Here is a 19,647-nt window from a genome sequence, read left to right on the forward strand (position 1 = left end):
CACACAGAAACACAAACTCCAAAGTAGGGCCAACTGACATGGCACTGTACTCCATCTGCCATGACCACAGAAACTGTTGGTCCCTGTAGCCCTCAGAAGAACCAGTACCTGGGGTTGTATCTTCTTTATCTGTCTCTGGGACTCTGCTGAGATGTGCGTAAGGGCGACCACTCTGATGACCTCCCGGCTCTTTTTGGAGACTCATAGCCACATAAACTCATTTGTCCTTTCCTTTCCTCCTTTTATTCAAGGTCAAAAAGCATTTTTAACTCCTGGTATTATATGTAGACAGATATTCTGCTGGTCCGAGTTGACCCTTTTATTCAAGATCATTTTCTAGTTACATCATCAGCTGGTATTTGGTAGTAATCCCTTGGTGGAAGAAGTTGCCTTGCCAGTTTGCATACAAGGCAACACTTATTGCAGTGATGGAAGGCAAAACATAAAAAATAAAGCTTTTGCATTTTTAAATTTTTTGGTACCCCAATTTATTTTTACCTTAATTTTTCTAAATTAATATGTATTCTATATCTAACCTTTAAACTCATCACTATATTTCATTTTACTACTAATGGAACCTGGCAATATAGGGCTTCATTTTTGAAGAAGTTTTGGATCACAGAGAGGTTCAGTAATGTCAGAGGAGGAATGCTGGTGTGGGATGTTATTGACAGGGGACACATGGTTGGCAGGGAGTTCTACAGGGCATATATCCATATATCCAGGGTACATAAAGATGTTTGGATATTTTCATAGTTGTTACAATTAAAAACAACTGAGGGAGTGCTGAGTTCCTAGCCAGGGGAGCTCTATCACAGTCCCTAAAGGAACAGCAACAATCCCCCAAGTGCAATAGCAAAGACCAAAAAAGAAGGAAGATCCAACAATGAGCCCTTGATACTAATGATTATGCTTGTGAGCCTGTGCACCTGAGATAAGAACAAGGCCTAGAGCTGCAGTGTGCCTAAGAATTACCTCCTGAGAGCCTCTGTGTTGCTCAAATGTGGCCAGTCTCAAAGCCAAACTCAGTATGTTAATGTATTGCCTTCTCCCCATTTTGGGTATTGCATTTAATCTGCAGATCACTTCAGATACTACTGATATTGTAACAATATTAAATCTGAAACAAGGACACAATGTCTCACCATTTATTTAGATCATCTTTAAATAAAATTAATTAGGTCATAATTTAGGTCAAATTTAATTAAGTGCTTTGCAGATTTCAGTGTATAGGTCATTCATCTCTTTATTTAAATTCATTATCAGGGATTTTATTGTTTTAGAGGCTATAGTGAATGGAATGTTTTAAAGATTTTTTTATTTTTTCAAATGTACTTAGGTTACAGAAAATGTTACACAAAAACTATAAGGGATTCCCAAATGCCCCATTCCACACACCTCCCACCCTTCCCCACATTAACAACTTCTTTCATTAATGTGGTACATTCATTGCAATTGATGAACACATTTGGAGCATTGCCAGGAAGCATGGATTATAGTTTACATTCTTCCTACTCACTCTCACTCAATTCTTTAGGATATATAGTGGCCTGTATCTGTTTTTGCAGTGTCAGTGAAGACAATTCCATGTTTCAAAAATGCCCCCATATTACACCTCTTTTTCCCTTTCTGTGCCTTCAGCACCTCCAGCAGCCACTGTCTCCACATCAATGATATACTTTCTTCCATTGCTGGAATACCAGTAAGTTCATAGTAGAATATTAGTAAGTCCACTCTCATCCATATTTTATTCCCCAGTCCTGACGATTCTGGAATGGGGATACCTACTCCACTTCTAATTGAGAGGAGGCTTCAATCCCTTATGGCTGATGGATGGGACTCTCTTGCTTGCAGTTGTAGACTCTCTCGGTTCCTTGGTATGGTGGTTGTCCTTCCCCACCTCCTTGTTAGTTATCCTGGGTGACGCCAATGAACTGCAGAGTAGGTGTTGCAGCTACTGCAATTGATGTTTAATGCCCATATCACAGTGTTTTTTCCGGGTATGGAAAAGCAAAACTGATTTTTTTTTAGTGTTTATCTTATACCCTGCAACTTTTCTGAATTTATTTCCTCTAGTAGATTTCTTGAGGATTTTTTGGGATTTTCAATATGAACGATCATACCATCTGTGAATAGTGGTAGTTTTTGATTTCTGATTTAAATGTCTTTCTCTTTTTTTGCCTAATAACCCTGGCTAGAACTTCCATTTTAATTTTGAATAGAAGTGGTAACAGTGGGCATCCTTGTCTTGTTCCTGACCTCAGGTTTCATTCTTTCATTGCAGGCTTTCATTGTTTCTCACATTGACTTTGATGTTAGCTGTGAGTTTTTTTTTTTTTTTAATTTTTTTATTTTTTATTGACTTTGTAATAATATTACATTAAAAATATATATGTGAGGTCCCATTCAACCCCACCCCCCCACCCCCCCTCTCCCCCCCCCAACAACACTCGTTCCCATCATCATGACACATCCATTGGATTTGGTAAGTACATCTTTGGGCACCTCTGCACCTCATATACATTGGTTCACATCATGGCCCATACTCTCCTCTATTCCATCATGTAGGCCCTGTGAGGATTTACAATGTCCGGTGATTACCTCTGAAGCACCATCCAGGGCAGCTCCATGTCCCGAAGACGCCTCCACCTCTCATCTCTTCCTGCCTTTCCCCATACCCTTTGTCCATTATGTCCACTTTTCCCAATCCAATGCCACCTCTTCTATGTGGACACTGGATTGGTTGTGTCCATTGCACCTTTATGTCAAGAGGAGGCTTAGCTGTGAGTTTTTTGTATTTACTTGTTGTGGTTGTTACCTTTCATTCCTATTTTTCTGAGCAATTTTATTATGAAATCATGGTAGATTTCATCAGAAGGCTTCTCAGTGCTATTGAAGTGATCATAGATTGTTCCCTCCATTGTTTTTAATGTGGTGTTACTACAGTGAGTGATTTTCTTAGGTTGGCCCACCACTGCATTCTGGGGATAAGTCACCTTTGGTCATGGAGTATAATCCTTATAATATATGTAGTTTGATTTGATTTGCCAGTGTTTTGTTGGGAATTTTTGCTTCTGTATTCATATGGAAGTGGTTCTTTGTTTTCTTTTGATGTGTCTATCTGGTTTGGGTATCAGAACAATAGTAGCCTTATGGAATAATGAGTTAGGAAGAATTCCTACCACTTTAGTTTTTTGGAAGAGTTTGGGAAGAATTGGTGTTAATTCTTGTTTGAATGTTTGGTACACTTCTCCCTGAAGCCTTCTGGACTTTGATCTTTCCTTGATGGGAAATTTTCAATTATTATTCCATTTCTTTGCTTTTATGGGTCTGTTAGGATCTTTTATATCTTCTTGAGTCAGAGCAGGTTATTTTTATGTTTTAGGAATTTGTTCATGTCTTCTCGATTATCTAGTTTATTGACATATGAATGTTCATAGTATTCTCTTATAACCCTTTTAATTTCTGCCAAATGAGTGTTAATGTTCCCACTTTCATTCCTTAAATAGTTATTTGCATCTTCTCTCATTTCTCTTTGTTTGTCTGGCTAAAAGTTTGTCAGTTTTATTAATCTTTTTAAGGAACCAAATTTTGGTTTCATTGATCCTCTCAGTTGTTTTTCTGTGCTTTATCTCCCTTTTCTCCTTTCTTTATTATTTTTATTATTTCCTTCCTCCTACTAATGTTAGGTTTAGTTTTCTCTTTCCTCAAGATATGAAGTTAGGTAATTGATTAAATATCATTCTTTGGTGAGTGGGGACTCAATGCCCTACTGGCACAAGAGGTTTCTGTAATTCCTTAATTAAGTAAACCTATGAATCCAGTATCATCTGATATGCCTAGAATTGAAATTCATCAATAATATCAAACTGCTACAGCCAATATCTAAAAGGGGAACAAAAAGTTGGAGCCTTTATTTACCTATCCTATACTTATTTAAATCCAAGGTGGGAGCTAAAATATAAAAACTCAAGGATGTGGGCTGCTTAGAAAAATTCTTGCTCCTACTTGCCTTGTGAATCATGTTACCTTACAAACTGGGTCCCCTATCTAATGTCTGCTGTGACCTAATTAAAACAATAGGCAGCTGCAAAGTCTTTTAAAAAATCCAAATTTTATAAAGAACCAATTAGAAATTCCTGTGTATACCAAAAAGATACATTTTCAACTGCCTTTTGAAGGCTTAGAAGGAGGACTGCTTGATCCCCAAGTCTGAATGTGTAAACAATGTTTGGATAAGGAGCCAATATACTATAGGATATCTGAGTCATGGTATCTCTATTTACCAGCCCACTAGCCATACCAGAAATAAACATGCCCTAGATATGAAGTAGCTGGGCTAGGGTTAACCATAAGACTATCAACTCCCTATGGAAGGTTTGCCCATCATGAGGCAACCTAACAGCCACAGTAGAAGAACGTGTCAATATCACTGATTCAATTCTCAAAACAATTCGAGTTTCTATAGACACAGCAAATGTCATGCATAATGAGATGGCCTTAGATCATCTTCTGGCAGAACAAAGAGGGGTATGTGCAGTAGCCAATATCTCCTGCTGCACATGGGTAAATACATCAGTGCAGCTAGGGCTAAACACCCAAGCCATTTAGCTTCATAACATTACCAATCCTCCTGCATAATCGATATGAGAATCCATCAAAAACTCTATGCCTAAATTATCATGGTTCTTACCCATAATAAGTCCCCTAATAATTGGTATCATGCTCTTAAAATGTGGTCCCTGCCTTCTTAACTGCTTGGTGTACTTCATGAGTAAAAGTTTAGAAGCTATTAAACTGCAAATGATCATAGCCCAGAGCTATGAACGATTCTGTTGTCAGTATGCTGACAGTCAAGTATACCTTAACATAGCTAGGGCAAGATTCTGCTCCTCCACTGGAACCTGTCACAACATCCACAGTCAGCAGGAAGCAGCTCCAGAAGCTAAACCTCCTCAACAGTAAGGAGAGGATATAAACAGAGGGGGAACTGCTACAAGGATGGAGTGCCCCCTGGATGATTACACCCGGAAAATTTCACCTGTCCCTTTGTTTGAGCTATGCTTATTTTCAGGAACTAAGGGTAGGTTGCCAGTAACCACAAGAGCAGCCCACCTAGGGCTGCCAAAGATGGCAAATGGGCTCCCTGTGCAAAAAGTATTATAAAAAGTGCCATGTGCAAGAAGAGACCATCTACATATAACAGAGTAGAGTTAACAATAATATTGTAATATTTGCAGCAATGGCAAAGATATATCAATTCTAAGGGACAATAATAAGGGGTATAAGGGGATATGGGATTTTTCCTTCTTGAGTAGTGAAAATGTTCTAAAATTGACTGAGGTGATGATAGCACAACTTTGCAATGGATGTGAGAGCCACTGAGTATACACTTTTAGTGGATTGTACAAAACAGGAGACTGTATAACACAGTGAATCCTGTGGTAGAAGATGCACTGTGGCTAACAGAATATGAAAATGTTCTCTCATGAACTATAATAAGTACATAATACTAATTCAGGGTGTCATTAACTGGGTGAGTTGGGGGAAAAATACACCAAATGTAAGATATTGGCTATATATTTTTTTTCTTTTTTTAAAAATATGGAACGCTTCACGAATTTGCGTGTCATCCTTGCGCAGGGGCCATGCTAATCTTCTCTGTATCGTTCCAATTTTAGTATATGTGCTGCCGAAGCGAGCACATATTGGCTATATTTAGTAGTAATATTTTTACAATACTTTTTCATGGTTTGTAACAATTGTTTCATAACAATGCAAGGTACTGCTGTTGGGGTAATATATAGGAGCCCTGTATGATGATATTCATGTTTGTTTTATAAGTTCACAACTTATACTATACACTTATTATTTATAGATATTCACATATGAATGATAATCTTCAATAAAAACTTAAAAAAAATAAAAAGTTGTAAAACTAAAGATAGGAGGTAGCATGATTGTAAAATAAACATAATTATTTCAAAAGTGAGGTTTATTCTCTACAACAAGAGAGGATGATAAGGTAAATATACAGCAGAGGTGATACAGAAAGTTTGCCTTCTAAACAAGACACTCAGTTAAGGAAAACCTTTTATAACTTCTTATTAAGAACAGACAGATAATACAAGAAAACTTTAACTGAACAGAGAGAAAACCACGGTATGAGGTGATTTTGTATGAAGCACTGTATGAAGATATTGTCTGATGGGAAAACTCTTAAAAATCTTATAAACCTATCAAATCTTAGCCACCCTGTGCCATGACAAATAAAATCCATTTTCTGCAAACCTTCAACTTTCTGTTCAACTCATGATTGTCCTACATATTCCCATTTCTTTCTACAACAACCAGTTTATTTTACTTTAAAATTTAAGACAAAACTTTATTTTCCTTTAACAAAACATATCTTGCAAATGTGTTTAAATGATCAAAAAGATCTTGGAAACTCTCTTCAAGGTAACAATCTTGAAAACATAATTTTTCTTTCAATATCATGGAGGTGAAGAAGGTCAACCACCCATGTGGAATCTAAGCCTCCTCTTGATATAGATGTGGAGTGGACACAACCATTCCAAGGTCCACAGGATGGAGGAATAGAGTATGGATTAGAGTGGATTTACTGATATTCTGTTCATGAACTATTGTGATTAGTAATTGAAGAAAATGTGGCATTGGTGTGGAGAAAGTGGCCATGGTGGCTGCTTGGAGTAGGGAGTGGGAGGAAGAGATGAGATGTAGGGGTGCTTTTGGGACTTGGAGTTGTCCTGGGTGGTGCTGCAGGGACAGTTGCTGGACATTGTATGTCCTCCCATGGCCCACTGGGTGGACTGTAGGAGAGTGTGGGCTCTAATGTGGACCATTGACCATGAGGTGCAGCAGTGCTCAGAGATGTATTTGCCAAATGCAATGAATGTCTCATGATGATGGAGGAGATTGTTGTTATGGGGGGAGGAGTGGGATGAGGGGGATGGGGGGAATATGGGGACCTCATTTTGTTTAATGTAATATTAAAAAAATAAAGACAAAAAATAAAAATATTAATAAAATCAAAATAAAAGCTCTGATAGATATAGTTCTAGTTTATTTGATCAGTAATTACATGGAGTTGGGAAGAACACACCCATGTAGAATGAAATTATATGCTTATATTGTACTTATTTTTTTAAAGATTTATTTATTTCTCTCCCCTCCTTCTGCGTTGTCTTCTCTCTGTGTCCATTTGCTGTGTGTTCTTCTGTGACTGCTTCTATCCTTATCAGCGGCACCGGGAATCTGTGTCTCTTTGTTGAGTCATCTTGCTGTGTCAGCTTTCCATGTGTGTGGTGCCATTCCTGGGCAGACTTCACTTTCTTTTGTACTGGGTGGCTCTCCTTAGGGGGTACACTCTTGTGCATGGGGCTCCCTGTAACATTAGGAGTGTTAATTTATATGTAAATGCTTACTTATCTCTAAGTCAATTTGAATAGAGCTCTTTGCAGGAGTTTCATAAGTTAATTTGGAAATAATATTCAGATGTAGGAAAATATCATGCATCAAACACACAGACACACAGAGTTTATACTTTCAATTTAAACTACTAATCAAACATAAAAAACAGAAATACAGAAAACATAGACATCTCATGAGCTTTTAATTTCTCACTTGCCTTTTTCAAAGAATCATTTAATGAAACTTTAAAAATATTGCTAACATACTGTGAGCATCAGTTGAAATAGGCATCTCATTTGACTGGCTGGGATATCACATTTGGGAGCACATCTCTGAGATGAGTAATTTTGTCTACTTGGAATGTTTCTCATAATTAACATTAAAATTCTAGGTTGTCTTTGTTAGATATTGCCAATTTGTTCGATATGTACAGCTTCCAACTCCATAATATTTGAATATGTATAATATGCCAGTGTGCCATAGGATAGAAATTAACATTTTAAGAGAATGAGGATCCGTCTTTATCATTTTGCTTCTTAACTTGTGCACAGGTCAAAAAAACTAGCCATAGCAAACATGAAACTGTGGACTGAACCATAAGGCTAGAGACTCAGGATCAAAACTTGAATTTTCTCATTAAAAAGATTGACCCACTGACCTTTGGACTGAAAGCTAGTGAGACTGGAGAGCACAGACAGAAATAAGTGGAGCTCAGATCCAAGAGGGACTCACTCATGAACCTTATAGATGGTGGAGAGGAGAGCATGCTGAAAGGTTTCAGCAGGAACCTTCTTCTGTCTTATCTCCAGACCCCTTCATAGTGGCATTCTGATTCTGTTCTCATCACTGAACCTGTGCAAAAAAATACCCAGGTAATTAACATTTTGGATTTCACACCTTTATTAAGTGATTCATGAATTAGGCAGCATTCAACCCAAGAGCAAGGCTCATATAGGCAGAACAAGGTAGTCTTAAAGAAAATAGAGTTGGGAAGTAGACTTGGCCCAGTGGTTAGGGCATCCATCTACCACATGGGAGGTCTGCGGTTCAAACCCCAGGCCTCCTCCTTGACCCATGTGGAGCTGGCTCATGCACAGTGCTGATCCATGCAAGGAGTGCCATGCCACACAGGAGTGTCCCCTGCATAGGGGAGCCCCACGTGCAAGGAGTGCACCCCATGAGGAGAGCCGCCCAGCATGAAAGAAAGTGCAGCCTGCCCAGGAATGGTGCCACACACATGGAGAACTGACACAAGATGATGCAACAAAAATAAACACAGATTCCCTTGCCACTGACAATGACAGAAGTGGACAAAGATGCAGCAAATAGACACAGAGAACAGACAACTGGGGTGGGGGGGGAAGGGAGAGAAATAAATAAATCTTTTAAAAAAAAAGAAAATACAGTCTTACAGAGTGCCTTACTTGGCTTAGCCTTGACTTAGAGGAACTAGGCTACAGAACAAAAAAGGGAGCTGGTGAGTTATGATTGGTTGCTCCCCAATTTCAGGTTCAGGGAGAAGGACCTTTTACAAGAGATAGGAACTTAATTAGGCTTTGGTTTCTGATATGAACTTAGCATGAAAGTCTCTGTATCAGGCCTAGTAAACTTACTTATCATCTGTTGTGCTTGTGTCTCCTATTTATTTTGAAAGGGCAGTTCTTATACTTTCTCAAAAAAAGTAGAATGAATTTCACAAATTTTCAACAAATGTATAAATGAAAGCACAACATCCTAAAAGATGAAAATTTATCTAAAAGGGGCTCATGGGCCTGCATACAAATGACTCCTAAAATAAGATGGAGAGAAACTGCAAAAATTTGAAAGATATAACAGCATTCCCTATCACGGAGTCCCCAGGACCTGGGGGCACAGGGACCCCCAAGGGGAGATCATGGCCACTGCACCTAGAGAGCCCCAAACTGGAGGGGGGTGCATGCAGGGCACAAAGAGGAAGTCCTCAGTAACACAAAGCAAGGGAGCTATGCAGCCCCAAAGAACAGGATCTGTGCAAGCTGGCACCCCAGGTTTCCACAGGAAACAGTTGCTGGCAGCTACAAAACATTTACAGCTTCTTCTCTGAAAGAAAAAAAAATTAATTAATTGAAATTTAATAGCCAAATGTGGCTAGTGCTTACACAAGTGAACACCAATTCTTGGATCTTGGATGAGGCAATTAAAAGCAATGAAATTTTTCTTTCATGTAAAAGTTGCATGTTTGAAATGTCTGCAGGTGGGTCCCACTATTGGATGGATTAGTTGGTGAATATATATTACAAAATAAGATCAGGGAGGATGTGGGGCTGCTGGAGAGGGAAATACTTCCCAGAACTGGGGTTCAGTTCAGGCATGGCCCATGCCTGCCCCTTCCCTGGCTTCACCCACACCTGCCAGGTAAGGGCTGACTATGTAAAGGGAACCAAATCATCTTGATAGTGCCTGTCTGTAGAGGGTGATTTTCATAATCTCCCCATCCCAGGCACCCAAGAATCAAACCACAGCCAGGGCTGCAGCACTGAGCCATGGAATGTGGCAACTCCTAGAGCCAAGAGGTGTCTTTTAAAGAGCCACAGGTGGGTAATCTCCTCAGCCATCAGTTAAAGAACACACACTGCTTCTCCCTCACCATCCTCCTGTAGTGAGGATGGTCTCCTGCCCCATCTGGGGACTGCTCTGCTAGCACTGGGCACTTCTGCTCAGACCACCACAAGCTCCTGGGATGGGTGGCCCAGCAGGCCAGGTGCCCTGGTGCTCTGTGGGTGGGCACATGGGCTGTCCTGAACTAGGGAAAGGTCTGCAGCCTCCCCCACTGCTCCCTCCAGCTTATGGCTGATGGTGACCTGTGGACAGGCCTGATGACAGATGTGAACCTGCTTCCTGAACAGGTGCGAGTGGGCTATCTTTTGGAAGTTAAAGGTAGCATTAGTATTTGCCTGTGCTACAGAGGAAGACACCTAGGGCTTCTCAGAAACAGAGAGAAACTTAGTTTGCACAAAGCTAGGGCCCTGTGTGCACAGTGGCACTTTGCATACATGCACGTGCAGGCAAATGCATGCACAGTGGCATTCAGCAGAGGGGGGCAAAGATGGGAGACAGGATGGGAAGGAAGAGAAAAAGCCTGAAAAGAAGGAAATCAGAAAAAAGCAATGAAATAAACTAACACCCCCCAGAGACAATACTGTGAGTAAACCAGCAACTCTACACACACTCTTTAATAAAGTGACACATTCTGGTCCACAGCTGGCAGGATGTACCAGAGGGGCATTCACCTGACATTTCACAGGTCTCCTCCCCTCCATATACAGAAAAAAAAAAGAGCAGGGGAAGGAGCCCACATTTTCTCCTTGATAAAACCTGGTTGAAAACCCATAATGGACTCAAAGTCACAAGGTTGTCTCTTTTTAAAAAAATCTGCTAGTGAAACATGTCTTGGATTGTCCATCTCAGCAGGGAGTGATTTTTAATAAGGATGGAAAGAGCATCTGCTCTTGAAGATGCTTCCCTAGAGGAGAAAGAAACTCTGTGGAGCAGGAAGAGAGCCACAACCTGCCCCCCAGGAGGTGCCTCTGCCCTCTGCACCCCAAGGGCCTCTGGGGGTCCTCCAGGGATGCTCCTGCCTGAGGGGAGCTGGCAGCACTGGCACGAAGGCCTGATGAGCCAGAGGAGGAGCTGACCTGGTCTCACCAGGTGGGGCAAAGTGGGAGGGAGTCCCCAAGCCTGGAGGGAACAGCAATGGCCTTTCAGGCACCCAGCGAGCAGCAAGAGCAACAGAGGGAGCTGCCAACCCCACCCAGGACAGGAAGCTCCTCCACTCTCCTCTGTCTGAATTAACACACCCAAAAGCTACTGCTGCCAGCTCAGGAAAGTTAAGACTCTCTTCCTCCGTCCTCCTCAGGGCACACAGGCAGGAGAAGGGACACAAATGGAGCCCTGTAGGAAGGCCTCCCTGACCAGAGGCAGGTGCTGCCTCAACCCACAGCTGACAGGGGGCTAGGAAGGAGGTGGAGGTGTGTACCAGGTCTGGAGAACTGCAAAGGGAGCCCTAGAAATCAACAGCCCCAGGGAGTGCTTCCTACCATCAGTGAGCCTCAGGATGGCTGGTGTGGGTCAGGAGCAGAGCTCTGCACCCTGAGAGGTGCTGGAGGGAGAGTGATGATGACAACCAGGATGTCAGACCTGCTGAGTGTCACACCACAGAGTGGGGGGATCTCACACATTGGGGTGCACAGAGCAGTTTTAAATAGGATGTCAGAGAGGTCTAATGGGGAAGGGGACCTGTGTACAGAAGTGGGAAGGAGGTGGGGGTTGTGGGTAGCAGCCTGTTTGGGGTGCAACAGGAGAGAAGAGGCCCTGAGGACCAACTCGGGGGCTTGTTGGGAGGGAAGGGAGGAACCAGGTGCAGCCACGTGTCCAGGCCCAACGGCTGCCACATAACCCCTGCATTCCACCCCAAGGTTTTTACCTGAGAGAAATGAGATCAAATGTGCTGCCACCACTAATGTGTCTCTGGGTCATAGCAGCTTTATCTGCAAAGGCCCAAAGTTGGAGCCAACCCAGAGGCCTGACAGGGTATAGCATGAGCCACATGTGGTCTGTCCACACTGTGGAATCCTACTTAGCAGTAAGGATACACACCCCATGATGGATCTCCAAATAATTATGCTGGGTTAATGAAGGAAGACCAAGGGGGCAGGGAGAGAAGAGAGAGAGAGCAGTGCTGTGCAAATCCCCCCCATGTGATTCTAGAAGGTGCAGGGGACTCTGTTGTGAAAGGAAGCACAGCAGTGCTCCCTGGATAGGGGGCAGGGAATGAGGGTGGAGAACCGGCAAATGGGGACTCCAAGGGTGGACATGTTCATTATTTTAGTCTTGGCTTCATAGGTGGACATGTGTCAACACAAACCATAACAGCTGTAGCCTCTAGACTTGCAGTTTAAGTAGGTCAATATGCCCCCAAAGGAGGAGGGGTTTTTTTGTCTTTATTTTTTTAATGTTACCTTAAAAAAATGAGTTCCCATATCCCCCCACTCCCTTTACCCCACTCCTCCCCCCATAACAACAACCTCCATCATCATGAGACATTCATTGCATTTGGCGAATACATCTCTGAGCACCACTGCACCTCATGGTCAATGGTCCATGTCATAGCCCACACACTCCCACAGTCCACCCAGTGGGCCATGGGAGGACATACAATATCCAGTAGCTGTCCCTGCAGCACCACCCAGGACAACTCCAAGTCCCCAAAACACCCCCACCTCACATCTTTTCCTCCCACTCCCTATCCCAGCAGCCACCATGACCACTTTCTCCACACCAATGCCACATTTTCTTCTATTACTAATCACGATAGTTCATGAATAGAATATCAGTAAGTCCACTCTAATCCATACTCTATTCCTCCATCCTGTGGACCTTGGAATGGTTGTGTCCACTCCACATCTATATCAAGAAAGGGCTTAGATTCCACATGGATGCTGGATGCAATTCTCCTGCTTTCAGTTGTAGACACACTTGGTTCCCTGGTGTGGTGGTTGACCTTCTTCACTTCCATGTTATCTGAGTGGGGTAAGTCCAATAAACCAGAGTGTAGAAGTTGCAAGTCTGTTGAGGCTCAGGGCCTGGCTATCACATGGTCAGTCCAGAGATTCAGGTCCCCTGGGTATACATTAAACCCCAGCACCAACTATAGTTCTGGTAAAAGTAACAGGAGAGGCTTGTGGACAAAGATCAGATCTGAGTCCAGCTCCATCACACAGAAACACAAACTCCAAAGTAGAGCCAACTGACATGGCACTGAGCTCCATCTGCCATGACCATAGAACCTGTGAGTCTCTGTAGCCCTCAGAAGAGCCAATACCTGGGGTTTTATCTACTTTATCTGTCTCTGGGACTCTGCTGAGGTGTGTATAAGGGCAACCCCTCTGATAACCTCCTGTCTCTTTTTGGAGACTCATAGCCCATATAAACTCATTTGTCCTTTCCATTTCCCCCTTTTATTCAGGTCAAAAAGCATTTTTAACTCCTGGTGTTATATGTAGACTGAGATATTCTGCTGGTCCGAGTTGACCCTTTTATTCAGGGTCATTTTCTTGTTACATCATCAGCTGGTACTTGGTAGTAATCCCTTGGCACCAGGAAGGCTCATCCTCAGGGGTCATGTCCCACGCTGGGGGGAAGGCAACACATTTACACGCTGAGTTTGACTTTGAGGCTGGCCACATTTGTGCAACACAGAGGCTCTTAGGAGGTAATTCTTAGACACCCTGCAGCTCTAGGCCTTGTTCTTATTTCAGGTGCACAGGCTCACAAGCATAGTCATTAGTATCAAGGGCTCATTGTTGGACCTTCCTTCTTTTTTGGTCTTTGCTCTTCACTTGTGGGATTGTTGCTGTTCCTTTAGGGACTGTGATACAGCTCCCCTGGCTAGGAACTCAGCACTCCCTCAGTTGTTGTTTTTAATTGTAGCCACTATGAAAATATCCAAACATTTTTATGTACCCTGGATATATGCCCTGTAGAACGCCCTGCCAACTATGTGTCCCCTGTCAATAACATCCCATACCAGTATTCAAAGAAGGAGTTTTTAACAGAAATAAACAAGGTCATCAGGTCAGAGTGGGGGGAGGAAGCTAGGGGCTCTGAGGAATAAGAGGAGGTAAGGGTGGGTGCAGAGCACACACAGGAATTGTCCACAGGACATGGGGCCCAGAGAGGCTGATGGGGACAGGTGAGGGGAGTGCAGGCCACAGGGTCCTGCTGGTCCCACAAATGGTTGCTCTTATCAAGAGCTTGTGATTTGGGGCCCACCCTCTCCCTCTCATGTCCCATCATTCTGCCCTCCCAGAGCAGTGCCCAGCAGTGGCGTCTTTGGCTCCAAATTAGGGAGACCCTGCTCCTGGGGGACCTGGTCCTGCTGGCACCTGATGTGACCACAGGATGTGGTGTCCACTGTGGTTTGGGAGATGGGGCAAGGTCCCCAGCAGAGACCGTTGGCACTCTCAGCCCTCGGTGCCCTCTCCTCTGTCTCTCCTGCCTCCTGCCATGACCCCAAGCCCTGGGATCTTTGGTTATCTCCTCTCCATTTCCTACACCATCAACAACAAACTGTCACTTGTAATGTGCAAGACCCTCCAGAGCCTTTCAAACTACAAATGGGAATGTAAAATAAGGAGGTCATGCTGCTTAGGAACCCTGGGAGCAATTTATCTGGTGTAAAGAAAATGCCAGATAGAGGCTTCAGGGGTTCAGGGTGATCGCAGGGAAGAGAAAACTCTTGAGCTTAGTTCCCAGTTCTGGTTCAAACATAGGAGAATGTATTGTATCTATTCCTTTCAAGAGACAGCAAGCACACAGCCATGAACCCACAACTGAGAGGTGAGGTGTGAGGTGAGCAGCAGGTGGGAGATGTCCACAGTTCTGTAGAGTCAGGAAGCAAGCAAAAGGGCCATGGCCAATGGGCATCTGAGATAGAGCTTCAGGACAGGGCAGGGGACAGGTTGGGGCAAGAGCGGGGTAACTGGCTTTTGTGGTTTGGAGATACATTCACCAGAAAAGCATGTTCTTAAACCTAATCCATCATGTGGGTCTACTGACGAGGTTACACCAGCTGAGGCCTGGTCCAGCTAAAGCAGGATGTGTCTCAATCCTGTTACTGAAGGTCTTATAGGGAAGATCACGTGGAAAGAGAAAGCCAGGAGCAGCCAAAGGTGAAAGTCAACAAAACCTGGAATAACAGAAAGAAATCAGCAGAGGCTGCCATGTGCACTGGGATATGACAGAAGAGCTAGGACCAAGGGTCCCTGGCTACCAGCTCCAGGGTGCTTCAGTTTCTGGGAGAAAGCGTCACTCTCATGACACTCTTGATTTTGGTATTCTCCTTGAAAAAACTATGAGTAAATAAATTCCCACTGTTCAAGCCAATCCACTGTTCAGCAGCCAGGAAACAGCCATTGTCCAAGGGTCCTTATTTATCGCAGCGCTTGGGCAGTCAGCAGGAACACCTGGGCAGGGAATTCTACAAACCTGGCAAAAATAATATTGGAAGAACAAGAAAGCTAGTGGTTTACCAGTGAAATCCCTCCTCACATTTGCTGGTCCCTGGCAGGTGGTAACAGGTGAGGCCAGATGGCCCTGGAGGGGGAAGTAGAGAGGCAGCAGCTCTTTCCTTTCATTTTAGTTCTTTCTACACTGCCTTACTCTTTAGCAATGTGCATATTTTCTGTCCAAAAATAAACTAAAATCTATTGGTAATAACTGTGGGAAGAGTGTCTGTTTCAGTGGCACAGGTTCTGGGTCTAATCAGATGACAATGGGGGAAAGTAAACATCCGGGTCCTTCCATCCTTCTGCCCCCTCAACAAAGAGGTGAGGAGGCCATGGCATCTGGTACAGAACTAATCATCCTGTCGAGAGGAGACCCACCTGTAGGGCTGGGATTGTCCAAGGCAATGATGGACACTGCTGTTTTGGCATCCAGATGGATCCAGATGGGGCATCATGAATTCCAGCTCCTGAGTGGGGATCAGCTGCCCACTTCCATGGATGACACCAGGACATAAGCCATGATCCTGATGTGGCCAGTGTGGGTCCACCAGGTTGCTGCCAGCTGTCAGTGGGCAGAGGCCAGGCCCAGGCCAGATGGGGGTCCAGGAGGCAGCATGGAGGCCAGAACCCTCCACCAACATATTGGTGCCCTGAAGAGACTTGAAGGACAAGCAAACACCTCCCATCAGTGGGCAGAGGCTCCTGCAGGCAGGGGCCTGGGAAGGGACTCCAGTGACTTTGGGAATCTGGGTTCCCATCTGGGCTCAGCCCTGACCACCTGTGGGACCCATGCAGGAGTCACAATCCCCTGTCCTCCTGCACATGTGAGATGAGGGGGCTAGAGGCTGGGCCTGAGGGCCTGGCCCCAGGGACACCTAATTGCAATTTATTAGCAGTTGTGTTTACAGTGGCTGCAATAGAAACCGGGTTCAAGACTGAAAACTGAAAAGGCTGAGGAAGTGCCTCAGAGTGGATCATGGCTTCCCACATCAAATAGTGGTGCATTGAAGGAACACCAGGCAGCAGTAACTAGTAATTTACAAATTAATATTCATCATACTTTCAGTGTCTGTCAGACTGAGCTCTGAGCCTTTGGTTAACCCCAGATAATCTCTGCAGCAACTCAACATGAAAGTCCTATCACTAGCCCCACTTCACAGATGGGAAAACTGAGGCACAGAGAGGTCAGGAGAACCTGCCCAGGGTCACACAGCAATGTGGGGCCAGGCCTGGAAGTGAACCAGCTGGGAGCCATGAGAGATTCAATGTCAGATCATTTAAAGGACAAGGAGGGACAGGTGCACTCAGGGTCAAGGGCAGGCCAGGATGGGCCTTGGCCCTGGCTTGGACCCCAGCCCTGCCCCAGCCAGCCACATGGGCACTAGCAGTGTCCTTACAGCTCCAGGGGCTGTGAACTCTTGAGAGGAGAAGCAGAGTGGCAGGGGCAGTGCTTAGAACAGCACCTGGGGCAGAGGAGGGACTCAGAAGGGGTTGGTTTAAGCAACCCAATGACATTTGAAAACTCAAAGTACTACAAAGAGATGAAGGTGACAGCAGCACATTATATTTCTAAGTCTGCCTCTCCTGCTGCCAGAAGGAAGCTGCCCCCACCTGTGGCCACGGGGGCTCCTTCCATCCCGGGACAGCTGTCTCTGCTCTCAGCCTCCAAGGACCACCCTCTCCAAGCCCCACTCTTTTGCCCTGAGAGCAGAGCTGGGGCTAAACTGCTGATTGGTCACATTAGCTATCGAGATGACAGGACCTGGGCTCCAGTGGCTTTGAAAGGTTCTCATCTCTAGGAAATTCCAGGACCAGGGCCACTGGTTCCCACAGTCCTTGAGTGGCCTCTGGGGACCACAGAGGGTCAGTTCCTTGACTTCCTGCTGAAAGCAGGGCAGAGTCAGAAGGAGAGGAGACTAGAAGCTCCATGGCCCTGCCTCTTTTCCCTGGCAGAGTTAGGTCATCTGAGCAGGGAAGAGCATCCACTGGTTGGAAGAGGGCGTTGCCACTGCTTCAATCCACTGTCCTTTACTGCTTGGTCTCTCTTCAGTCTTAACCAACAACCAGAATTATGAATCCTGGACACCCTGAAACTAGGACACATGGTTCACCAGCTCCCTACCTCTGACCACATGATGGCCCTTTTTCCACCTGACTCCCGGCCCTGGCTGCACATTAACCTCTAACCACAGAGTGGCTGCCACAGCCCCACCTGGCCAATACTTGGCCACATAGGAGCCTCAAAGCCCAATATCTTGCCAGCCTCAGCTGCATCATTCTCATTCCCTGATAACAAACTGACCCCACAACACCTGAGGGTGAGCTCTAGCCACCAGGAGAAGCTCTGAACCTGCAAATGGCACACTGCCCCTGCCTAACCAGAAGGGTGCAAGTGAATGTGAAGCTTACTAGAGGCCAGCAGCCACCCCAAGCCATAAGGAGTCTGGGCCCTCACACCACTCACCTGACAGCACAGGCCTGTCCCCAAACTGGGCATGAGCTTGGGTGCTGCCTGATGGCCCTGGCAGGCCTTACATGGAACTCAGGAGGAGAGACCTTCAGCACCCCTGGAAGCTGGCACAACAGTTGTAGACGTTTGATTGCCCAGCTCATCTCCAATGCCACATGCTCCTGCCCAGGACAACACGTCCCCCAGTCAGTCCAAGTCCACCCTCATCTCTCCAAGCACAGTCATGGATTATTCTGTGGTTAAGGTTTCAAATTTTGCTCATGACAGAGACAGAGTCGTGCCAAGTTGCTCAAGCAAGTACATCAAACACCCAGTTAAGTACAAAAAATGTGCTTCAGAGTTAAGAACTGGATCATACAAAGCTCAGGATGTACTGAAAATTGCCAAAGAAAAGGCACAAAAGAAACAAATTGAGACCTGACTCTTCCAGTGTATCAGTTGTAGCATTGATTTGAAATCAACCCATGCAGACTCTAGTTCTCCTGAAAGCTTTGATTTTCCTCCAGGAAGCATGCATGTATCTTCTGCCTCCACTACTTCCTCTTCTTCAAAGGGAGAGAAAAAGCTCAGGAATTCCTTAATAATGAAAGCCTGTTCCAAAATCATCTCTGAATCTTTCACACCAGATGGCAGGATCATATGTGTAGGGAACATTGTTTGCATCCAGATTTACAGCTTCCATTGGCCATTATTCATATCATAACTGTGGGACAGAAATTTATAATGGCCTTTCAATCCAACGGGAGACCCATATTTCATGGTTTGAGTCTCCAACATCTTTCCTTGCTCTCTTGCAACCCTCCCCCTTTATAGAAAACTTCCAGTAACACTTTAGTAAGAGAAAGGGCCTGTGTCACAAGCCTGTCACAAAGGCAGCTAAGACTGCCAAGAAGCCAACCCCTGAAATGTGGGCTCTGTTGGTGCAGTTTGAAATATGAACATGGACAGTAAGGTAGGTGAGAAAAATTGGAAAGCACTGCAGATTTTCTAATCTAGTTAGCAATGACTTCCACAAATTGCCTGTTCAAATTGTAGAGAGAAATTGTACTGAATTGGCTGGTTTGTTTGTTTGTATGTTTTGGTTGGGCTTGGTTTTTTACTTCCATATAGCCATTTTTTGACTGGGCAACTTATTGAACAAGCAATGAAATTTTGTCTTAAGGAAGTGAAATGTTAGTAGCATTTTTCAGTTGTGAAGTCAAAAAACCCCAAGGCATAGGAACCAAAGCCTCAATTGAAAGTGAATTTTTGTACTTAAAAATTTTCTTTTCTTCTTTATTTTCTTTTAAATGTTACATTAAAAAAATGAGGTCCCCATATACCCCCCACCCCACCCACCCCACCCCTCCCATATCAACAAACTCATTGTGGCACATCCACTGCACTCGGCAAATACATTCTGGAGAACCACTGCAGCACATGGATAGTGGTCTAGATTGTAGTCCATACTCTTCCCCAGTCCACACAGTGGGCCACGACAGGACACACAATGTCCAGCATCCATCCCTGCAGCACCACCTAGGACAACTCCAAATCCTGAAAATTCCCCCACACCATATCTCTTCTTCCCTCTTCCAACCATCAGCAGACACCGTGGCCACCCTCTCCACATCACTACTACAGTTTTTTCCCTTAGTTATCACAATAGTTCCCCAGCAGAACACCAGTACGTCCACTCTAATCCATACTCTGTTCCTGTGT

At 44.4% G+C, this 19,647-nt stretch overlaps 1 non-coding gene across 1 annotated transcript; it reads right to left on the bottom strand.

The window, feature by feature from the left end:
- Positions 1–5,598: 5,598 nt before the first annotated feature.
- Positions 5,599–5,705, bottom strand: LOC131277596 (U6 spliceosomal RNA). The gene has a single exon (XR_009184744.1). It is a non-coding gene; the product is annotated as a U6 spliceosomal RNA (small nuclear RNA).
- Positions 5,706–19,647: the final 13,942 nt, after the last annotated feature.

This window comes from Dasypus novemcinctus, unplaced genomic scaffold, assembly GCF_030445035.2.
Source record: "Dasypus novemcinctus isolate mDasNov1 unplaced genomic scaffold, mDasNov1.1.hap2 scaffold_170, whole genome shotgun sequence".
Taxonomy (NCBI): Eukaryota; Metazoa; Chordata; class Mammalia; order Cingulata; family Dasypodidae; genus Dasypus; species Dasypus novemcinctus.